Source organism: Triticum urartu, chromosome 2 (genome assembly GCF_003073215.2).
Source record: "Triticum urartu cultivar G1812 chromosome 2, Tu2.1, whole genome shotgun sequence".
In the NCBI taxonomy this organism is placed as follows: Eukaryota; Viridiplantae; Streptophyta; class Magnoliopsida; order Poales; family Poaceae; genus Triticum; species Triticum urartu.
Window position 1 is genome coordinate 148925741 of NC_053023.1, and position 20276 is coordinate 148946016.

Here is a 20276-nt window from a genome sequence, read left to right on the forward strand (position 1 = left end):
GCATCTAGTTTTGGAAGTAAACTGTGAGTCACGGGGACTCAGCAATCTCAAACCCTCGCGATCAAGAATATTTAAGCTTATGGGTAGGCAAAGGTAGTGAGGTGGAGCTGCAGCAAGCACTAGCATATATGGTGGCTAACTTACGCAAATGAGAGCGAGAAGAGAAGCAAAGCACGGTCGAGAATCTACAAAGATCAAGAAGTGATCCTAGAACTACTTATGTTCAAGCATAACACGAGACCGTGTTCTCTTCCCGGACTCTGCCGAAAAGAGACCATCACGGCTACACACGCTGTTGGTTCATTTTAATTAAGTTACGTGTCAAGTTTTCTACAACCGGATATTAACAAATTCCCATCTGCCCATAACCATGGGCACGACTTTCGAAAGTTCAAAACCCTGCAAGGGTGTCCCAACTTAGCCCATCACAAGTTCTCATGGTCAACGAAGAATATTCCTTCTCCCAGGACGACCCGATCAGACTCGGAATCCCGGTTATAACACATTTCGACAATGGTAAAACAAGACCAGCAAGATCACTCGCTGTGCCGACAAATCCCGATAGGAGCTGCACATATCTCGTTCTCAGGGCACACCGGATAAGCTAAGCGTACGGGAGCCAACGTAACCCAAGTTGCCAAGGGACGACCCCGCACGGTGCTCTAGGTTGGACCAGCACTTAGAGAAGCACTGGCCCGGGGGGTTAAAATAAAGATGACCCTTGAATCCGCGAAACCCAAGGGAAAAGGCTTAGGTGGCAAATGGTAAAACCAAGGTCGGGCCTTGCTGGAGGAGTTTTATTCAAGGCGAACTGTCAAGGGGTTCCCATTATAACCCAACCACGTAAGGAACGCAAAATCAAGGAACATAACACCGGTATGACGGAAACAAGGGCGGCAAGAGTGGAACAAAACACCAGGCATAAGGCCGAGCCTTCCACCCTTGAAGAAGTATATAGGTGCATTAAAGTAACCACGATATAATAATGATATCCCAAAAATAAACATGTTCCAACAAGGAACAAACTCCAATCTTCACCTGCAACTAGCAACACTATAAGAGGGGCTGAGCAAAGCGGTAACATAGCCAAACAACGGTTTACTAGGACAAGGTGGGTTAAAGGTTTGACATGGCAATATGGGAGGCATGATATAGCAAGTGGTAGGTATCGCAGCATAGGCATAGCAATAGAGCGAGCAACTAGCAAGCAAAGATAGAAGTGATTTCGAGGGTATGGTCATCTTGCCTGCAAAGTTCTCCAAGTTGACGTTGGCTTGATCCTCGTAAGCGTACTCAACGGGTTCCTCGATAACGTACTCGTCTCCCGGCTCTATCCAAAGGAAGAACACAAGAAAAGGAAACAACAATCAACCACGGTGCAATGTGCAAGCAACATGATGCAAAACATGGCATGACATGCGGGATGTGATATGCAATGCATATGCGTGCTCCGGAAGGAAAAGATTGAACCCGGCCTCAACTTAGCAAACCAAGTGTGCCGCTGGAAACATGAGTTGATTTCGGACGAAATCGATATAAAGATCACCGGAATCGGATACATGGTTTGCAAATGGCAAGCAAAACAATAATGGCACAATTCTGCGATCAACAGCACGATGCCATCTAGAATGCAACAAGAAACTAAGCTAATGGACCCCAACATAACAACAAAGAATATGGCAGTGATCTACTCAAGATGCTTGACAAAAGATGAACACTGAGCTACGGCTAAATCACACAATAGCAGGTTCAAACAAGCATGGAAAAAGTGCAAAAGATATCAGCTTCACAGACTTTGTGAAAATAACAACATGCCAGGAATTAACATCAGGAAGCAATGTTTAGAGCAAGATAACAACATGCTACAGGATCAGATCATAGCAACACAAGGCATGGCATGAAACTACTCAAAGCATAGAACAAAAGTCCCTTACTGACCATAAGCCAAAAGGGCACAGAAAACATGATGGCACCCATGTAAACATAGCAAGTTTCGTTAACAGATTCAGACTTAGCAGAAAACTAGACATGGCAAAAAAAAAGTTACGTAGGCATGTTTGCGAGCTCGATGCACTCAACACAAGGCATTTCATGACAAACTAAGAATACTTCCAGTAAGAAGACATGATCAAGAAGCTAAACAACGCAAGAACAATCCCATAGCATGCATGGATCAACTGCAACAACCTTGGCAAAATTGATTAACACGTAAACAATCTGCAAGGAACATTTTATAGTGAAGGTAGAGCAAGATTGAGTCATGCTACGGTACTCCATAAATGCAAACAAGGACATGGATGGATAGAGAATAACCATATGTCAAAATCATCCTTACTGAACATGCTCAAAAGAGGCATGGATCACTCTGTAGCAACATGAATACATGGCATAAAAATAACATAAGGGAAATGACTTAGTAGAATTCTAAGTCCCTGAAATCAGCAACATCTTGAGAGCTACTTTGCATACTTGTTCTAGTCACCACATTGATCACAAAAATACATGGCATACACCCCCCAAAGATGGCATGGCATATCCCAAAACACATGTAGAGCTCATGCTCATATGCAGCACACATTAATCATGGCAAAAATGATAAATGCTCAAAAGCTGATATGAATCAGGAACTAACATTTTATAGCACTCTTGCAACAGCATTTTAGGCATCAAGATGGACTCAAACAAGCATGGTACAAGGGAACAAAATGAAGAGGACATCATGATGAACATTTTGATATGCCACACACATGAAACAGAGCTACGATGACAGAGTTGTGATGCGATGAACATGGCTAAAAAATAACAGAAAAGGACTTACAGGAAAATGGGTCAACCCTAGGGTTTGCTCAGGTCCAGATCTGGGCGGCACGGACTTCGAGGATGGCCGGAGAAGGCTCGCCGGAGTTTGAGGAGATGGCGCCGGAGCGGCAGATCCCGGCGAGGGCGGTGGCCGGATCCGGCGCAGGCGCGGGTGGCGGAGGTCGGCGCCAGCGAAGGAGGCAGGCCGCGGCGGCGCATGGCGAGCAAGGCGGCGGGCGAGCGAGCGGTGGGCGGCGGCGCGCGGCGGCCGGCGGCGAAGGGCGCGTGAGCGGGCGACGGAGGTGGGCGGCGCGAGGCGCGGTAGCGGGCGGTAGGCGGCAGGCGGTGGTGGGCGCGCGGGCCGGGGAGGGCCCGTCGCGGGCTCGGCGGGGCAGCGCGGTTGGAGGCGAAGGCGCGCCACGTGGCGGGCGCCGGTTGGCCGCGGGCAGCGGCGCAGGCGTGTCCGGCAGAAACGGACACGTCCGGCGGCGGCAGGGGCTATTTCTTAGGGTTTCGCCTGCGATTTTGAACGGGGAAGACCTATTTTGTCGGGGGTTTGGTGCGACATATGCCAACGGATGGCTTATCATGGTGGGGGCGAGTAGAACGTCGCCGGTGCCTGGAAACGGGATGAGGCGAAGACATGCTCGCCGGCGAATCTTACCCAGCTTCGGGGCTCTCCGGGGAGATAATACCCCTACTGTTGCTCTGCGGGGTCTCCGCATGATCACTATGGCCAAGTGTTTACACGGTTGCTCCTTGAGCTGTGTCTGGTGGTAGAAGAGGGCAAGGCTAGCTCTCTCCTTTTATCTGGTCTGGTCTAGAACTACTAGGATCCAACCCTTGGCATGGGTGCCCTGGGGGGTTTATATAGGCCTACCCCCCAGGGGTACAATGGTAATTCGACTGGGCGCGGGCCCATCCGTCAGTGCCTCCGACCTCCGACTTCTCCGCCGACTGCTGGGGCCCGCCGACTGGTGGGCCCCGCCGACTGGTCTGGTACGGAACCGACAGGCCGCGTCCGCCGCGGGCGGGTCTTGCCGGCTGCTGATTACTGTAGCCGTGCTTCTGATGACGCAGGCTTGGTCAAGGGGTCGTGGCAACAGCCCCGCCGCCTGGCGGGCGATCACTGTGGCCACTCCCCATCTCATCTTGATTAATGGCGCGTGAGCCCCGGGGGAGGGCTCTGCCGACTCCCCCGGGCCGACTCCCGATGGGTCCGACTAGCGGTTCTCCCGCCGTCTCCCGAGGTCTCGCTGACTGGTGGGCCCCGCTGCCTCCAGGCCGTACAGACAAGCCGTCGTGGGCGCAGGACTTGGTACTGTGGTGCTGATGTCAGGGCCGGCCAGGCAACAGTGCCACGCCACACGGAGATCTTCCCGGGTACGGCGTGCTGTGGCCATGCCTGCCCTTCGTAAGGGGCGGGAGTGGGCTTCACTGTAGCCACGCCCCTGCCCCGTCCCCTTTGATGAGGTCATGGTTTGTTGGAGTCGCCGGCTGACTCCCCAAAGCCGGCTTCTCTGGAAGTCGTCCCTGGGACTCGGCCGTGAGCGGGCAGTCGGCCGCCCTGCCGTCGACTCTTCAGGAGACGGCTCTTCGCCCTGGGGTCTTGAGGGGCGCAGCCTGCCCCGATGTCTTGAAAGGTTATGGGACTCGGGTTAGCCTACCCGTGGCCCATTACTCCGACAGTAGTCCCCGAAGCTGGTGAGGCACCACGGTCGATCGGTCGAGAAGCCTCATCAGTTTCTCTTTCCGAGTGCTCAACACATGGTCTTGATTGACTTCTGCCGGGCCGTCTAGAATGAGTCAGACTTGCTCAACTCGGACTTCACTTAATTTCAACTTGCTCGGTATTTCGAATGTCGCGGCGGGATTTTAAGTGGTGTGCTAGCGAAGCCTCCAGGCCGCCGCCCGTTCTTGGCCTGTCATGCGGGGGCACGTGGCTAGGCCGTCCTGCCAGCCCACGTGCGCGACGGGACAGGCCCATAGGCGGGGCCCGCCACCACCGCGCCTCGGCACCCGAGCGGATCCGCTGCGGCCCCGGTGGACGGTTGGGATTCCCGTGGAGTTACTGCGCGCAGTAACTTTAGGTGGATCGTGGGGGTCGTGGGGTTGTGGGCGCAATAAATCCCCACGTCCGTCCCCTCGGCTTCGCAGCCCACGGGGCTATAAGTAGGGGGAAGAGGGGGGCACGTGCGCCCCTCCTTCCCACTACCCCTCACTCTCTTCCTCCTTGCTGCTCCTCGTTCTCCTCCTCCTTGCTGCTCCTCGCTCTCCTCCTCGCTCCGCCGCACGCCCAAGCTCCGGCGAACGCCGCGGTGACAGCTCACGATGAGTTCTTCCTCTGCTGCCGCGCCTCCCCCAGTGCGTTCCGGCACCTGGGACGGATCCAAGGTTCATGAAGACCACATTGAGTTCCTACACCGGACCCGTCGGCTTCCCGGCGAGGATCACGTGCAGGTGCGTCTTGCGCCGGAGGGGGAGATTTCCCCTGCCCCGCAGGAGGGCGAGCGGGTCATCTTCCGCTCGCACTACCTGCCGGCGAGCAGCTTTTTCCGGTCTTTCTTGGAGTTCTACGGCCTCCAGCCGCACCACCTCACCCCCAACACAATGGTGTTGCTGTCCGCCTTCGTGGCCTTGTGCGAAGGCTTCCTCGAAGTCCTCCCCACCCTCGAGCTCTGGGGGGAGTTCTTCTTCTCCAAGCCCGGCACCCAGGCCGCGGGCGTGCCGGCTCAATGCGGCCCCTTCATCGCCGTGCGAAGGTCAGGAACCGACAACCCCTTCCCCTCCATCTCACTGATAAAGTCGGTGAGGATTTGGCAGAGATCCTACTTCTACGTCAGGAACGTCGCCACGAGGGGCGACTGGGTCAATCTGCCGGCTTCCGAAGCCGGCCCGCTGGCTGGGAGACTGCCCAACTGGTCGTACTGGGCCAGGTCGCTGACGCCTGCGGCAGCTGGCGCCATCACGCGACTCCGAGTGCTGACGCAGTCGGAGGGTCTGACTGGTCCGGACCTGCTGGCCGCCTTCGTCTCGCGCCGAGTTCTCCCACTCCAAGGCCACCCTCACATGATATGCCAGATGAGTGGGCACCGCGACCCGAGTCGGATGTGCACCAAGGACATGCCTCACAAAGAGGTGGCCTTCATGGTGAACTACCTCTCGGACAGCAGGCTCCTGGAGGACTGGCGATTCGGCAAGGAGACGTACTCCCGTGCCAACCCCCCGCCTGTGGTGAGTCGCCTTTCTTTTCTTTCTTTAGATTGTCTTCTTCTTGCCGAGTTTTGTTTTGACCAGTCGGCTTTGGTTAGAATCCCCTTCTTCATCCACCAGCCGGCACCTCGGGGCCGGCCCGTGAGTTCCTCACCGACCGAGCGGAGAGCGACATCGACGACCCCGATCTGGGGGCGGCGGCTAGAAGACGACACCGAGGAGGAGGGACAGCAGGCGACTTCAGGCCTTCGGCTACCTTCGCCGACTGGCCTGAAGACAGCGCCGAGGGAGAAGTCGCCCCTTTCCATCGGCCAGGAGCCAGCCAGCCTGGCGCGGGCTCTTCTTCCGTGCCGGGCGCTCCAGGCAGCGGGAAGAAGCGCATGGCCGTGCCGACCTTGTTCGGCAGTCGGCCGAAGAAGCCCAAGGGCTCGGCTATGGCGACCCGGCGGGAGGAGGCAGCCGCGAAGGCTATCCGCTTCCGTAAGGAAGTGAAGAAGCCGCCGTTGGTCTCCGCGTAAGTATTCTGTCTTCAAAGTTTTATTCTTTCTTCGTGCTTTGTCTGAGTCTCTGCTTGCCCCTCTTTCTTCAGGGCTCCCCTCTCTCTTGAGCGGGTCGCCGCCGCCTCCGTCATGGGCTGCTGACCTCCGAGAGGCGACAGAGCGGAATGCGCAGGAGAAGCGCAACGAAGAAGAGGCCCTCCGCCTGGAGAAGGCGGAGGCCGACAAGGCGGAGGCCTCCGCTAAGAAAAAACTAGCGGAGGCCGAAGCCGCCGCCACGGCGAAGCAGCAGGCTAAGGACGCACGCCGCCAGTCGGCCTTGCCTGTCACCTTGCTGAACTCTGTGCCGCCGCCTCCGGAGCTCACGGGGCCAATTGGAGAAGCCGGCGGGGAGAACCTCGTCGAGGAGAGGGAAGGCGGCGACCCCTCTACTCCGGACGCGCACGTTCTGCCGCCGCCTCCGCCGCCGTCTGAAGGCGCGCAAGGCGAGCAGCCAGCGGACCCTCCGGTGCCGCCGACCGAAGACGAGGCCGTGGCGAGGCTACTCCTCCAAGTCGGCTCGCCAACGCGCCGTCGTCTGGAGAAGGTGACTTCGGCACCCCGCCCCCTGGAAGCTGGCACCGCCAGCTCGGCAGCCCCAGACGCTGAAGCGACGAGCGCCGCACCTGTTGGGTGGGTGCGAGGAGGCGGCACAGGGCTGCTGAACCGGGCGCTTCTGGACGTCCAGGCGAAGCTCCGTGCTAAGGGCGACGCTCTCTAGAGTTGCACCAAGGTGTTCCTAGCGTCGCGGGCAGCCGTCCGGGTATGTTTTTTTTGTTTTCTCCTTGGTCTTTGTTTTCTTGCTCCTCTCTGTGGGGGCGCGCCAGCGCACCCACTAGGTGTAGTCCCCGAGTTTCAGGCCGGCTGCTGAGCAGGCGGCCCAGAACTCCAATTGATGAACTTCTGGGTAATAACTTTGTCTGAAATGCTTGTAGCAGGATTACCACAACCTCCGCGTCACTGCCTTCAACCGTAATGTTGAAGAGCTGGGCAAGCGGACCGCCGACTTGGCGGAGAGCCGGAGTAAGTCCTTTTTTCTTCTCTACGGGGGCGTGCTAGCGCACCCGCGGGCTGTAGTCCCCGAGATTTGGGCCGGCTGCTGAGCAGCCGGGCCGGATCTCCCCGGTGACCTACTTTATTGACGACTGTTGTCTTTCTTCCTTTCCTTCAGGAGCCAACGCTGCTCTTCAATAGCAGCTGAGCGAAGCCAACTCCGCCCTGTGCGCCAAAGGGGAGGAGTGCAGCAAGCTCGCCACAGAGCGCGATCTGCTGGCCACTCAGTTGGCAGAGTAGAAGGAGCTGCTTGTGAAGTCGCAGAGGGAGGCGGAGGAGACGGAAACCGCGCTCTTGGCCGAGTTTGCGAGCGAGCGCTCCTCCTGGTTTGACAAGGAGGCGCTGCTGTCCTCCGGCTTCCACGAGATTGAAGACATCATTGATGGTGAGTCTCTTCATTTTCTTTCCTCGAGCTGCTGATTTAAATCGTGCCGACTCCTGGTTTTTGACTAGCTTCTTCGTTTCTTCGCGTCTTTGTAGACTTCTTCCCTGGGCAGTCGCAGGCCGCCATCCAATCCATCGAGGTTGACCGTGAAGGTTGGAGGGCGGAGGGCGCAGAGATCTCCGCAGATGCCCCCCGAACTCTTGACGAGCACATCCTGAGCATCGAGGCTCGCCTCCGGCCGGCTCACCGGATGCTGCGCCGGCTCCAGCGCGTCGGTGCCCAGGCGATTGCCGCCCTTTGGCCGGAGATGCAGGCTCCGCGCACCCCCAGCCTGATGGCCAACTGGCTGGAGGTCGCGGCTGGTCGTCTTGAGGCCTGGAAGGGCTCTTCGGCCCGGGCTGGAGCGCGCCGGGCCTTGGAGTTCGTCAAGGCGTGGTACTCGGGGCTGGATCTAGACCGGTTGGCCACGCTTCGGTCGGAGGCCCAGCCGGAGCTGGTGGCTGCGGAAGACGCCCTCGTCAAATGTGCTGCGGCGATCACCGAGTACACCGACACCGGCATCTTCGTCCCCGAGCGGTCTCAAGACGGCGAGGAGGTACCGCCGGAGTGGTTTGGGATGAACCCAGACTACGGCGAAGACTTGGCGGACGTGATTGGCTCCAGCGTCGAGCAGGAGGACGAAGTGGAGGATGGAGGCGAGGCGGAGGCACCAGAAGACGGAGCAGACGGCCAGCCTCAGCCCGACCGCGCCTCCAGCAACGAGCCGCGTGCGACCGAGTTGACTGCCGCCGGAGGTGATCAAGCCGAGACTAGCCAGCCGACTGCCCCGACGCCTGACGCCGGCGCCTCCTCCGACCCTCAGAATCCGTCTGCCGCCTCCTAAGCTGCCGTTGTATCTTTTATTTTATCTGCTTCAGTAGTCTTTGAAGAACTTATTAATTCGCACAATTCCACCCGCGGGGTGTATTTTGAACCTCTACTCGACAATTCAGCCAAAGGCCTATGTTATGTAAATATATATATCTATCTTTTCTTGCTCATTGTTCTTTTGGCTTTTTTCCTTTGCCGCTTTCTCTTAGTTGCCTGCCTTGCCAATCGGGCAGCCGCCCTGCAGACTGTTGCTGGATCAAGTGCTAGGCTACTTTGGGAAAGCAAGTACTTAGCCGATTTCAAGATTGTTTGAGCAAGTTGGATAGAAGACGACAATCCGACTATCTGAGAGTCAGTTTGCGAGAAAGGCTGGAAGCCGTCTTGAGCTATGTTTTACGCTTTGAGTCCTTAGCCATTTTTCATGCGAACACCCATTCTACCTTACATCTTCCCACCGTACAGTCGCTCTGCGAGCTGCGGCTTCTGACAGAAGACGGTTTAGGTGTTACACACTACTTGTCCGGCTGCAGGAAGCATTTCATAGTGCAAGGCGGCAAGTCCCCGGGCCGACTTGTCGAGCCCGGTGCCAAGCGGCATGACAAAGAGTAACATACTTGTAGGCATAATTTTTATCATACAGACAAAAGAGGGCAGTCCCCGAGCTCGTCTCGGGGGGCCTGAAGTCTTGGTACTTTAATACAAAAGGTAGCGTGGTACATACTGCATCAACTGTAAAATCTTCGGAGGAGATTTGCATTCCATGGCCGCTCTGTCTCCTTGCCGGAGTCGTCCCTCTTGCGTGCTCGGGGCTTCTGAGCGTCGATCAGGTAGTAGGAATCGTTGCCCAGTACTTTGCTGATGATGAAAGGGCCTTCCCAAGGCGCCGACAACTTGTGCTGGCCGGGTGTTCGCTGGATCAGCCGGAGCACAAGGTCGCCTTCTTGGAAAGATCTTGGCCTGACCTTCCTGTTGTGGTATCGGCATAGGCTCTGCTGGTAGATGCTGGACCAGCTGAGTGCCAACAGCCGGCCCTCTTCCAGCAGATCGACGCCGTCTTGTCGTCCTTCTTCTGCTTCCTCCTCGGTGTACATGGTGACTCGTGGGGAGTCGAACTCTATGTCCGTTGGGATGATGGATTCGGCACCATAGACGAGGAAGAAGGGCGTGATGCCGGTTGACTTGTTTGGAATCGTGCGCAGACTCCAGAGGACGGCTGGCAGCTCGTCGAGCCAGCAGCCAGCCGAGCGGTCCAGAGGCTCGATCAACCGAGGCTTGATGCCGGACAGGATGAGGCTGTTTGCTCGCTCCACTTGGCCGTTTGACTGTGGATGGGCGACGGACGCTAGGTCCAGTCGAATGCCCTATGTTGCGCAGAAACGGGCCAAGGCGCCTTTGGCAAAATTTGTGCCGTTGTCGGTGATGATGCTGTGTGGTATGCCGTACCGAATTGTGATATCGGTGATGAAGGTCACGGCAGTCGGACCGTTCAGTTTCTTAATTGGCTTCACTTCCACCCACTTGGTGAACTTGTCCACTGCAACAAGTAGGTGAGATAAACCACCTCGTGCTATCCTGAATGGTCCCACCATGTCTAGACCCGAAACTGCGAAAGGCCAGGCAATGGGGATGGTCTTGAGCGTAGAAGCCGGCTGGTGTGGCTTGGAGCTGAACTTCTGGCACCCTTTGCATTTTTGGACCAAATCCTTGGCCTCTTCCAAGGCAGTCGACCAAAAGAAACCGTACCGAAAAGCTTTGGCGACGAGTGCTCTTGAAGCCTCATGGTGGTTGCATTCGCCTTGATGGATGTCTTTGAGAATCGCCTGGCCTTGCTCTGGCTCTACGTAGCGCTAGTAGACACCAGTGACGCTGCGCCTGACCAGCTCTCTATTGATTATGGTATAGGCTGCCTGTCACAGCCCTAGAGTACCTGAGTGAAATAGTTGCATCTGCACTCATGCATCATGTCTAAAATTTCTGAAAGTTGAGTTGAGGTTTGTTGAAACCCTCAGAAACCAGTTCAAAATTAATCAACATTAAAATGTCTTCAAAGAAATCCAAGAAAATGTTCCTCTTAGTCTCCGAAAATATTGGCAAGAAGTAAAATTCAAACCAATGTTTTTGGTATCTCAGAAACATTTATTTTGGGCCTTTGAATTAATTCAATAACTATTTGCATTGGATATATATTCTTTATATAATTAATATATGTCCAATAATTCTGGAACATTTTATGTGGTTTAGGATATTTTAGTACTAGTCACATATTTATTTTCAGGATTTTATAAAATGGTTTGGTGTTAAAACTAAACCCAAAACAATTGCAGAAAAATAGAAAACTGAAACAATTTAGAAAACAGAGAAGAGAGAGAGCTTACCTGGGCCAACTCACCTGTGCAGCCACCTGGCGGCCCAAGTGGCCGGCCCAGCCCACCTGGCCCTCCTTGTCGTCTTCCCCCCTGCCAGGAAGACGGGCGCGTGCCCCACACGCGCGCGCCACCGTGCGGCCACCTCCACCCCGCTTGCCTGCGTCCTCAACGCTCTGGACGTCTCCAACGATGCCACACACCCCCTGGAACCCCCTCGCTCACTCTCTCGTCCCCATCCCCTCCTCTGGCTCCCTCTCTCTCCCATCGAGCGGATCTCGTCACCGCCGCTTGCTACTGCCGCAGCCACCGCCTCCCCCTCGCTTCTCCGACGTGTCCAAAAGCTTCGCCTCGACCCCCTCTTCCTCCCCACCGAGCCGCGCCTTGCCGGAGACCCTGCATCGATGCCATCTTCATCACCTTCGTCGCCGGCCGCTGAAGATTCCTCTCGCCGCCCCGCTCGCTCCGGTGCTTCCCCGGGCACGCCGAGGCCATCTCTGCACTCGCCGTGAGCTCCTACCCCTTCTCCCCCTCTCCGTTCTCTCTCTCACACGCCATAGCCGTCGCCCCCTTGTTGACCGAAACCCACCGTCGCCGCCTCGTCGCCGGTGATGCTCCGGTGACCATTTGGTCCCGGGCATGCGCCCATCGTACTCACCGCACCCCGTAGATGCCGTAGGTGCTAAACACACATCACCACGGCCACCGCAACCGCGTCCCCGCTCGTGTCCGAACTCCGGCGCCGCCCCGAGCTCGTTTTCGACGAGCTCCGGCCGCCCTAGCTGCTGCTGCTTGCAGCGATGGATGCGGGCGAGCTCCAGCTCCCCGTGGACGCTCTCCGCTACTCGTATGGACGCGGGAGGAGCAAGCCCGAGACCCTCAGCCGTGTTTTGAGGTCGCCGCCGGCCATACTCCGGCGAGCCGACGTGGCCACGTGATTAACGGCTAAACCCCCACTAAACAACCCCCTGAGCCAATGACACATGGGCCCCACGCACTTAATTAATATTAGTTTAGCTCTTGTTTAGGTTTAACTAACCACAGTGGCCCCACGCGTCAGCTTTAACCGCGCTGACCTGGCTGTTGACTGGGCCACATGTCTGGTTGACTTGATGACGTGTCAGTTGACCCGGCCCCACCTGTCAGCGACACTGACCGGCACTTTGTCCCTGACCACTGGACCCCACTGGTTAGGTTTGACCCGGGGTAGCTCAGTTGACCTGCTGACGTCACAGTGACGTAGTGCTGACGCCATAACTCATTTTTTGGATTAATTATAATTCTGAAAATTCCAGAAAATTACCTAAACTTCAAAAAATCATAGAAAATCAACTGTAGCTCCAAATGAAATAAATTATATATGAAAAATTATCAGAAAAATTCAAGGAATCCATCTGTGCCACTTTCATGCATGTTAGATCAACTTATACCTGCTGATCAGGTCAAATCAATTAAATGGCATTTGAATTTCACATATGGAGTTTGAATTTGAACCTAGGGTTCAAACCAACTCCATTTAACATGTTGCTAGTTGCATTAGCTCAAAACACAGCATATTGACATGTCATGATCATGCATCATATTATGCATTGCATTGATTGTGTTCATTCTCTGTTGCCGGTGGTTGTCCCCTCTCGATAGACGTTGTACCGACGCTGTGATCGTTGACACTGATGAAGACCCAATGATATCTTCAGAAATGCCAGGCAAGCACAACCCCCTTGTTCATTCCGATACAAGCCCACTCTCTCGCTCCTGCTCTCTTTTACTACATTAGGACAACAACGATTCATCTGTTACTTGTTGCGGTAGTTGAACCCCTTTATCCTCTGCATGACCTGTCATTGCCACAGTAAATAGATGAAACCCACTAGCATGAGTAGGAGTTGTTTGAGCCCTGATGTGCCTACTCATTCATGCTTGTTTGTCATGCCTGCTACTGCTTAGAGTTGAGTCAGGTCTGATTCATCGGGGATGAATCGGAGGTGTGTAAACATGTCCTACTGTTGAGAGCTAAGTGTGTGAACACGATTTGGTAAAGGTAGCGGTGAGAGGCCATGTAGGAGTACATGGTGGGTTGTCTCATTGAAGCCGTCCTTAGGATATGAGTTCTGTGTTTGTGATCCATGAAACAGTTACTACCATGCATTGGGCCCGAAACCAATGGACCCTCTCGGCTTCTTGATCACCCTTGTCCTCTGTCCAGGAGTTGCAACTAGTTTCTGGTGTTTATAGGATATGAGTTGGCGGCCGTGCGTAGCGCTGACCCTAGGGGTGGGCTATGATGCGGTAGATACACCGTGGCACGGTGTACCGGGCGCCCGTTTGGTGTCTCGGGAACCCTGTTCATATCGTTCGGGGCCGTATGTGGAAACCTCGACCGGACTCCCTGCGGATGGAACCTGGATAGGCGATAAACCTGGACTAGAGACTTGAGTGTTTAGGTAGGCCGTGGCTGACACCCTCGTTGGGCTTCCGCTTGAAGGTTGCCGAGTACATGTGTAAACGGCGGTAAGTGGTGAGAGGGTGTGTGAAGAAGTACACCCCTTCAGGGTTAACATCATCTATTCGAATAGCCGTGTCCGCGGTAATGGACTTCTGGGTTGCCTATAACAGTTCATAGACAAGTGAAAGTGGATACTCTAAAACTCGCAAGATAAGTGTGAGTGCCATGGATGGCCTTCTCGTAGGGAGACGGGTGTGGATCCATAGTGGTGTATTGAATGGTGAATATGTGGACTCGTGTGCGCCACCTCGAAAGAGTTGCTTGCAATCGTAGTTCAGGTTAGCCATTGAGTCAAAGCTGGCTTGCTGCAGTTAAACTCCACCACCACCCCTTGTTGATACCGATGCATATGTAGCTAGTTCTAATGTAAGTCTTGCTGAGTACCTTTGTACTCACGTTTGCTTAATTTATGTTTTGCAGAGAGAGAGACTTCCGTCTCGCTAGTAGTTCCGCGTGGACTTCGACGTTAGCTTGATACCTCAGCTACGATCTTGTGCCCTCGGCAGGATCTGGTAGATAGTCAGGCTTCTTAGCCTCTTTCATTTGTAGATGTCTGTACTCAGACATGTTAAGCTTCCGCATGTGCTTTGATTTGTATGCTATGATTGTTGGGTCATGAGACCCATGTTTGTAATATCTCGCTCCTCGGAGCCTAATGAATAAATACTTGAGTTGTAGAGTTATGTTGTGATGCCATGTTGTATTTACACATATCGAGCATATTATGTGTATGATTGAAATGCTTGGTATGTGTGGGATCCGACAATCTAGTTGTTTATCTCTGGTAGCCTCTCTTATGGGGAAATGTAGTCTTGTACTTCCATGAGCCATAGTAGTCCGCTACAGCCCGGTTCACCGGAGTCCTGCTAGCCCAGCACTACTGCTCATGACACTTGACTGGCCGGCATGTGTTTCACTTTGTTCCTGTGTCTGTCCCTTCGGGGAAATGTTATGCGGTGACATCCGGAGTCCTGCCTATCCTGCTACAGCCCGGGTTCCCGGAGTCCTGTTAGCCCAGTGCTACAGCTCGGATTCACACGTTGCTGACCGACATGCTCGATGTGATTCATGTATGCCTGTCCCCATAGGTTAGTGCCGCTTTGGGTTCACGACTAGCCATGTCGGCCCGGGTTCTCCGTCATATGGATGCTAGCGACACTATCATATACGTGAGCTAAAAGGTGCAAACGGTCCCGGGCCATGGTAAGGTGACACCCGTGGGAATACCGTGCGTGAGGCTGCAAAGTGATATGAGGTGTTACCGGCTAGATCGATGTGACTTGGAATCGGGGTCCTAACATTGCCGCCCGGCGTTGTACTTGCCGAGCTGAGGTTTCATCAGCTGGTTGCTCTTTGTTCACCAGGAATTTGAGGATGGGCTGGGCCCATGAGGGTGCTGCTATTTCCTCGACTACCAGAACTGCGACTTGGACGAGGGCGGCTGGGCTAGGAGGCGGCGGGCTGGGGTCAACAGCCGCTTGCTGGGTTGATGAAGTCCCCAGGCCGACTGGCGCGGTCCTTGGGCCGAGTTCTGGAATCTTCGAGTCCGCCACCGCAGTCCCCGGGCCGGGCTCAACTGTGGCGGCTTTGGAGTCATCCGCCAAAGTCCCCGTCCCGTCTGCCGGAGCTCTGGAGTCGGATCCGCCGTCTTCGGGAGGAGCCAGCACAAAAATGGAGTCTGATTCTGGTGAAGGCTTGACAGACAGCTTGAGGAGGCGTTGAAGGGCGACGCCAGATGGTATTGCTTGGCGGGTAGAGCCGATTCGTGCCAAGGCGTCTGCTTGGTCGTTGTCGTTTCTTGGCACATGGAGGAACTCGCACCCTTCGAAATACCCGCGGAGTTGCTGCACGAGGAAACAGTAGCTCGCCATGTTTGCGTCTTTCGCGTCCCAGTCGCCAGATGACTGCTGGACCACTAAGTCCGAGTCGCCATAACACAAGATCCGGCGGATGCCAAGTTCTTTGGCAAGCCGGAGCCCGTGAATGAGCACCTCATACTCGGCAACGTTGTTGGAGGCGGCAAAATGGATTTGCAGTGCATATTTGAGCTTGTCGCCTTTAGGAGAGGTGAGGACGATGCTGGCTCCCAAGCCAGTGCGCATCTTGGAGTCGTCGAAGTGCATCCGCCAATGGGTGGAGTCAGGCGCTGGAGGCAGGTACTGGGTCTCGGCCCAGTCGACGAGGAAGTCGGCCAGTGCTTGTGATTTGATAGCGGTGCGGGGCTGGTAGTAGATGGTGTAAGGAGCCAGCTCTATGGCCCACTTGGCCACTCGACCAGAGGCATCTCGGCTACCGATGATCTCGGCAAGTGGAGCCCTGCTGACCACTGTGATTGGGTGCTCTTGAAAGTAAGGCTTCAATTTCTTGGCAGCAAAGTGCATGCCATAGCACATCTTCTGGTAGTGGGGGTAGTTCTGCTTGGAGGTCGACAGTATCTCACTCAGGTAATATACTGGTCTCTGGACAGGTAGCGCCTTGCCTTCCTCCTTGCGCTCTACTACAATGACTGTGTTGACTACTTGGCTAGTGGCGGCGATGTACAGGAGCATAGGTTCCTTGGGAGTCGGAGCCGCCAGGACGGGTGGAGTAGTCAGCATCTTGTTCAACTGGTGAAAAGCTTCGTCCGCCTTATGATTCAACTCGAAAAAAGTGGTCTTCTTCATGAGTTGGTATAAGGGGAGAGCTTTCTCGCCTAGCCGACTGATGAATCGGCTGATGGACGCTAAGCAACCGGTGAACTTCTGCACATCCAGCAATCGGCTGGGTACCTCCATTCTCTCGATGGCCTTGATTTTTACTGGGTTGCATTCTATGCCGCGTTCAGAGACCAGGAAACCTAGCAGCTGGCCGGCTGGTACTCCAAAGACACACTTCTCGGGGTTGAGCTTGATCTGGAACCGGCGCAGGTTCTCAAAGGTCTCCTTGAGGTCTTCCAGCAGTGTTCCACGCTTTTCCATCTTCACCACCACGTCGTCCACGTAAACATGGGCGTTCCTGCCGAGCTGCTTGAGGAGGCACTTCTGCATGCAACGCTGAAAGGTGGCGCCGGCATTCCTTAAGCCAAACTTCATGGTGAGGTAGCAGAATGCTCCAAATGGCGTGATGAAGGCGGTCTTCAATCTGTCAGCCGGGTTCAGCTTGGTCTGGTGATATCCTGAGTATGCATCCAAGAAACTCAACAACTCGCATCCGGCTGTGGAGTCTATCACCTGGTCAATTCTTGGTAGAGCAAATGGGTCCTTGGGACTGGCCTTGTTGAGGCTCGTGTAGTCAATACACATTCGCCATTGCTTGTTCTTCTTTAGCACCAGGACCGGATTTGCCAGCCACTCTGGTTAAGAAAACTTCCATAATGAAGCCGGCTGCTAGGAGTCGGGCTATCTCTTCTCTGACAACTCTTCTCTTCTCTTCTGATAAGCGGTGCAGGGGCTGCCTGACCGGCTTTGCATCATATCGGACGTGTAACTTGTGCTCGGCGAAATCCGTCGGTACACCTGGCATGTCTTTGGGAGACCATGCGAAGATGTCCCGATTCTCATCGAGGAAATCGACAAGCTCGCCTTCCTATTTGCTGTCGAGGTTTGCACCTACGATGGCGTATCTCTCTGGGTGCTCCGGATCCAAGGGTATCTTTTTTGTCTCTTTGGCCGGCTTGAACGAACCTTCGGCTTCCGACTCCTTTGGGTCGGGCGATATCTCCGGCTGCTTGCCGACCATCGCCACAACTCGTTCAAGGAGTCGCTTCTCGGCTGCGATCACCAGGGACTCGGCCAGCCGACTGCTCTCGGTCGCGCAAGTGGACGACTTCCGGTAGTCGCCGGCCACAGTCAGAATTCCCCTGGAACTGGGCATCTTCATCTTGAGGTAGGCATAGTGGGGGACCGCCATGAACTTGGCCAAGGTGGGTCGGCCAAGTAGCGCATGGTATGGGCTCTCAAGGTCCACCACCTCAAACCAAATAGGCTCTCTTCGGAAGTGATCCTTGTCCCCAAAGAGGACGTCAATCAGGATCTTGCCGATTGGTGAGCAGGAAAGCCCAGGAACAATGCCGTGGAACACAGTCCGGCTGTTTTGAAGCTCTCTTTGCTTGATTCCTAACTTCTCCATGGTGTCCTTGTACAGGATATTGATGATGCTGCCCCCGTCTATCAGAACTCGCGAGAAACGCGCGACCCGTTTGTCCGTGGCAAAGGTGGCGTCCAGGACCAAGGCGTAGGAGCCCGGACTCGGCATCACTTCTGGGTGGTCAGCCCTGCTCCAGCTGATGGGATTCTCAGACAGTGCATGAACTCTAGCGTCTCTGAGGCTACTGCGTTCACCTCTTGTCGCTGCAGCCGCCTGCTGCGTCGATCATCAGCCACACTGGTGAACACCACATAGGCTCCATGCTCTTCAGGGTATTTGTCTTGTACTGCGCCGACCGGCCTGACTGCCGGCTGCTGGGGCAGAGGCGGAGGCGGCTGCCCAGCAGGCGGGGGTGGCAGGAGGTCGTCTCCCTTGGCGATCCTGGTGAGCCAGTGGCACTTCCGGGTGGTGTGATTCGACGGCTTCGCGCCGCTGTGGAACTTGCAAGGTCCATCCAAGGTCTGCTCATAGGAGAAGGCCGGCAACCAGTTTGGCTTGCCGCCTTTCTGTCGCTTGGGCGGAGGCTGCTCTTCTGGCTGCTGGGCTTCAACGGTCGCGACCTGCCGGCTGCCGGAAGCCGGCTGTGGGGCCTTGCGCTTGTTGTCACCCTGCTGTTGTCGCCGGCCGGCGTCTGCCGCCGGAGTTCTTGGAGCCTGAGGAGCTACTTTGCCAGTCGTGCTGATTTGAATTTCTGTCTTCATGGAGGAGTCGGCTGTGGCGTACTTGGGCGTACTTGTCTGCTATGATCAGCAGCTCGTCGAGGGTTTCTGGCTCATCGCACAGGAGCTTGTGCTTGAGGAGGGTGCCTTCTCGGCACCCGGCTGTGAAGTACTCGATGGCCTGCACCTCGTGCACGCCCTCGCAGGAGTTTCGGAGCTCAGCCCAACGCGTGAGGTAGTCGCGAGTCGACTCGTCAGGACCTTGCACGCACAAGGAGAGCTGACGAGGCTTGGGAGGACACTTGTACGTGCTGGTGAAGTTGCGGACGAACGCTTCAGTGAAGTCGACCTAGCTGTTGATGCTGCGGGGTTCTAGGCTGTTCAGCCATGTCCGGGTCGTGCCCGGGAGCATGAGCGGAACGTACTTTACGGCGACACGCTTGTTGCCGTTTGCTATGCTGACAGCCGTGGAGTAGTCAACTAGCCAGTCGTCCGGCTTCATGGAGCCGGTATACTTGGGCGTGTCTCTTGGGAGCGTGAACCCTCTGGGAAAGGGCTCGTCCCGAATGCGGGGCCCGAAACAAGGCAGACCCAGCTCGTCCTCTTCTTCCAGTGCCAGGGACCGGTGAAGTCGGTCGATCCGGTGGCGGGCGTCATCCTCTCGGCGGCCAAGGCGGTCACCGAGAGTCAGATGGTCAACAGGCGGCAGGGAGACTCGCCTCTCCTTGCGGGGAGGGGGGAGGCGGACAGTCGTCCCGTCGTTCCACTGCTCTCGGGCGGCCATCTCGGTCGCGCTCTATGGTAATGCGAGTCCGGCTGTGGCTGACAGCCGGCTCCTTGTCCTTTCTTCCTCGGGCGCCGCCAGTCGGCGTCCGAGATGTTGCGCCTTGATCTCGGTGCGGGTCGTCGTTTGGCCGTTGCGGCGCCTCCATGCGGCAGCCGGCATCGTTCCGCGCGGCGGCCGCATCGAGGAGCCGCTGGACTCGCTCCATCATGAGGCGGCGTTCTTCGCCCTTGAAATTGTCCAGCTCATCCGCCGCTGCCTGGGCGGCTTGGATGTTCTCCGCTGGTGTAGCGTACATGGGGCAGCTAGCACCAAACAAGCTGGCGATGGCTACGCCGTGCTGCTGGACCGCGCCAAGGCGGCTGGGCCCTGCCGGGGCCGGCGAGCCGCCAACGGCGTGATCCATCTCCCGCTGGTAAGCTTCTGACAAGCGTCTCATGCTGGCCAGCTTCTTCGCGCCATCAACGAGCTAAAGGCGGCGCGCTTCTAATGTCACTGCGTCAGCATCTTCCGGAATGGGCGCAGTCAGGTCTTGCAGCGCCGCGCCGAGTGAGTCGGGCACTCCTCCGCCAGGGAACTCGTCATGACTGATGACTAGCACCTCAATGACGGTGCTTCCGTCGCTCTGTGCGTGGGGGAGAGGTTCGTCGTAGACCACCACGTTGGTGGGGAACGCGTCGATCGACGCGGTGTCGGAGTCGAGCAGCATCGGGTCGGTGGAACCTACGGACTCCAAGTCTACGGCAGGCTCGCTGGAAACGTGGAGTTGATCGAGGAGGCCCGCGAGGAGGTTTTCGGGGCCGCCCGCGCCTGCGTCGGACGCAGGTTTGTCGGAGAGGCGGACCTCACCGACAAGTTCGGCCAAGGAGCTGGCTGCGTAGGCGATCTCAACGCCGCGCAGCGCGTCGATGCAGACTTCGCCTGGCGTGCCTGGCTGGCTGCGCTCGCCAGGGAGGAAAAGGGTTCCCGTCCAGAACAGATCT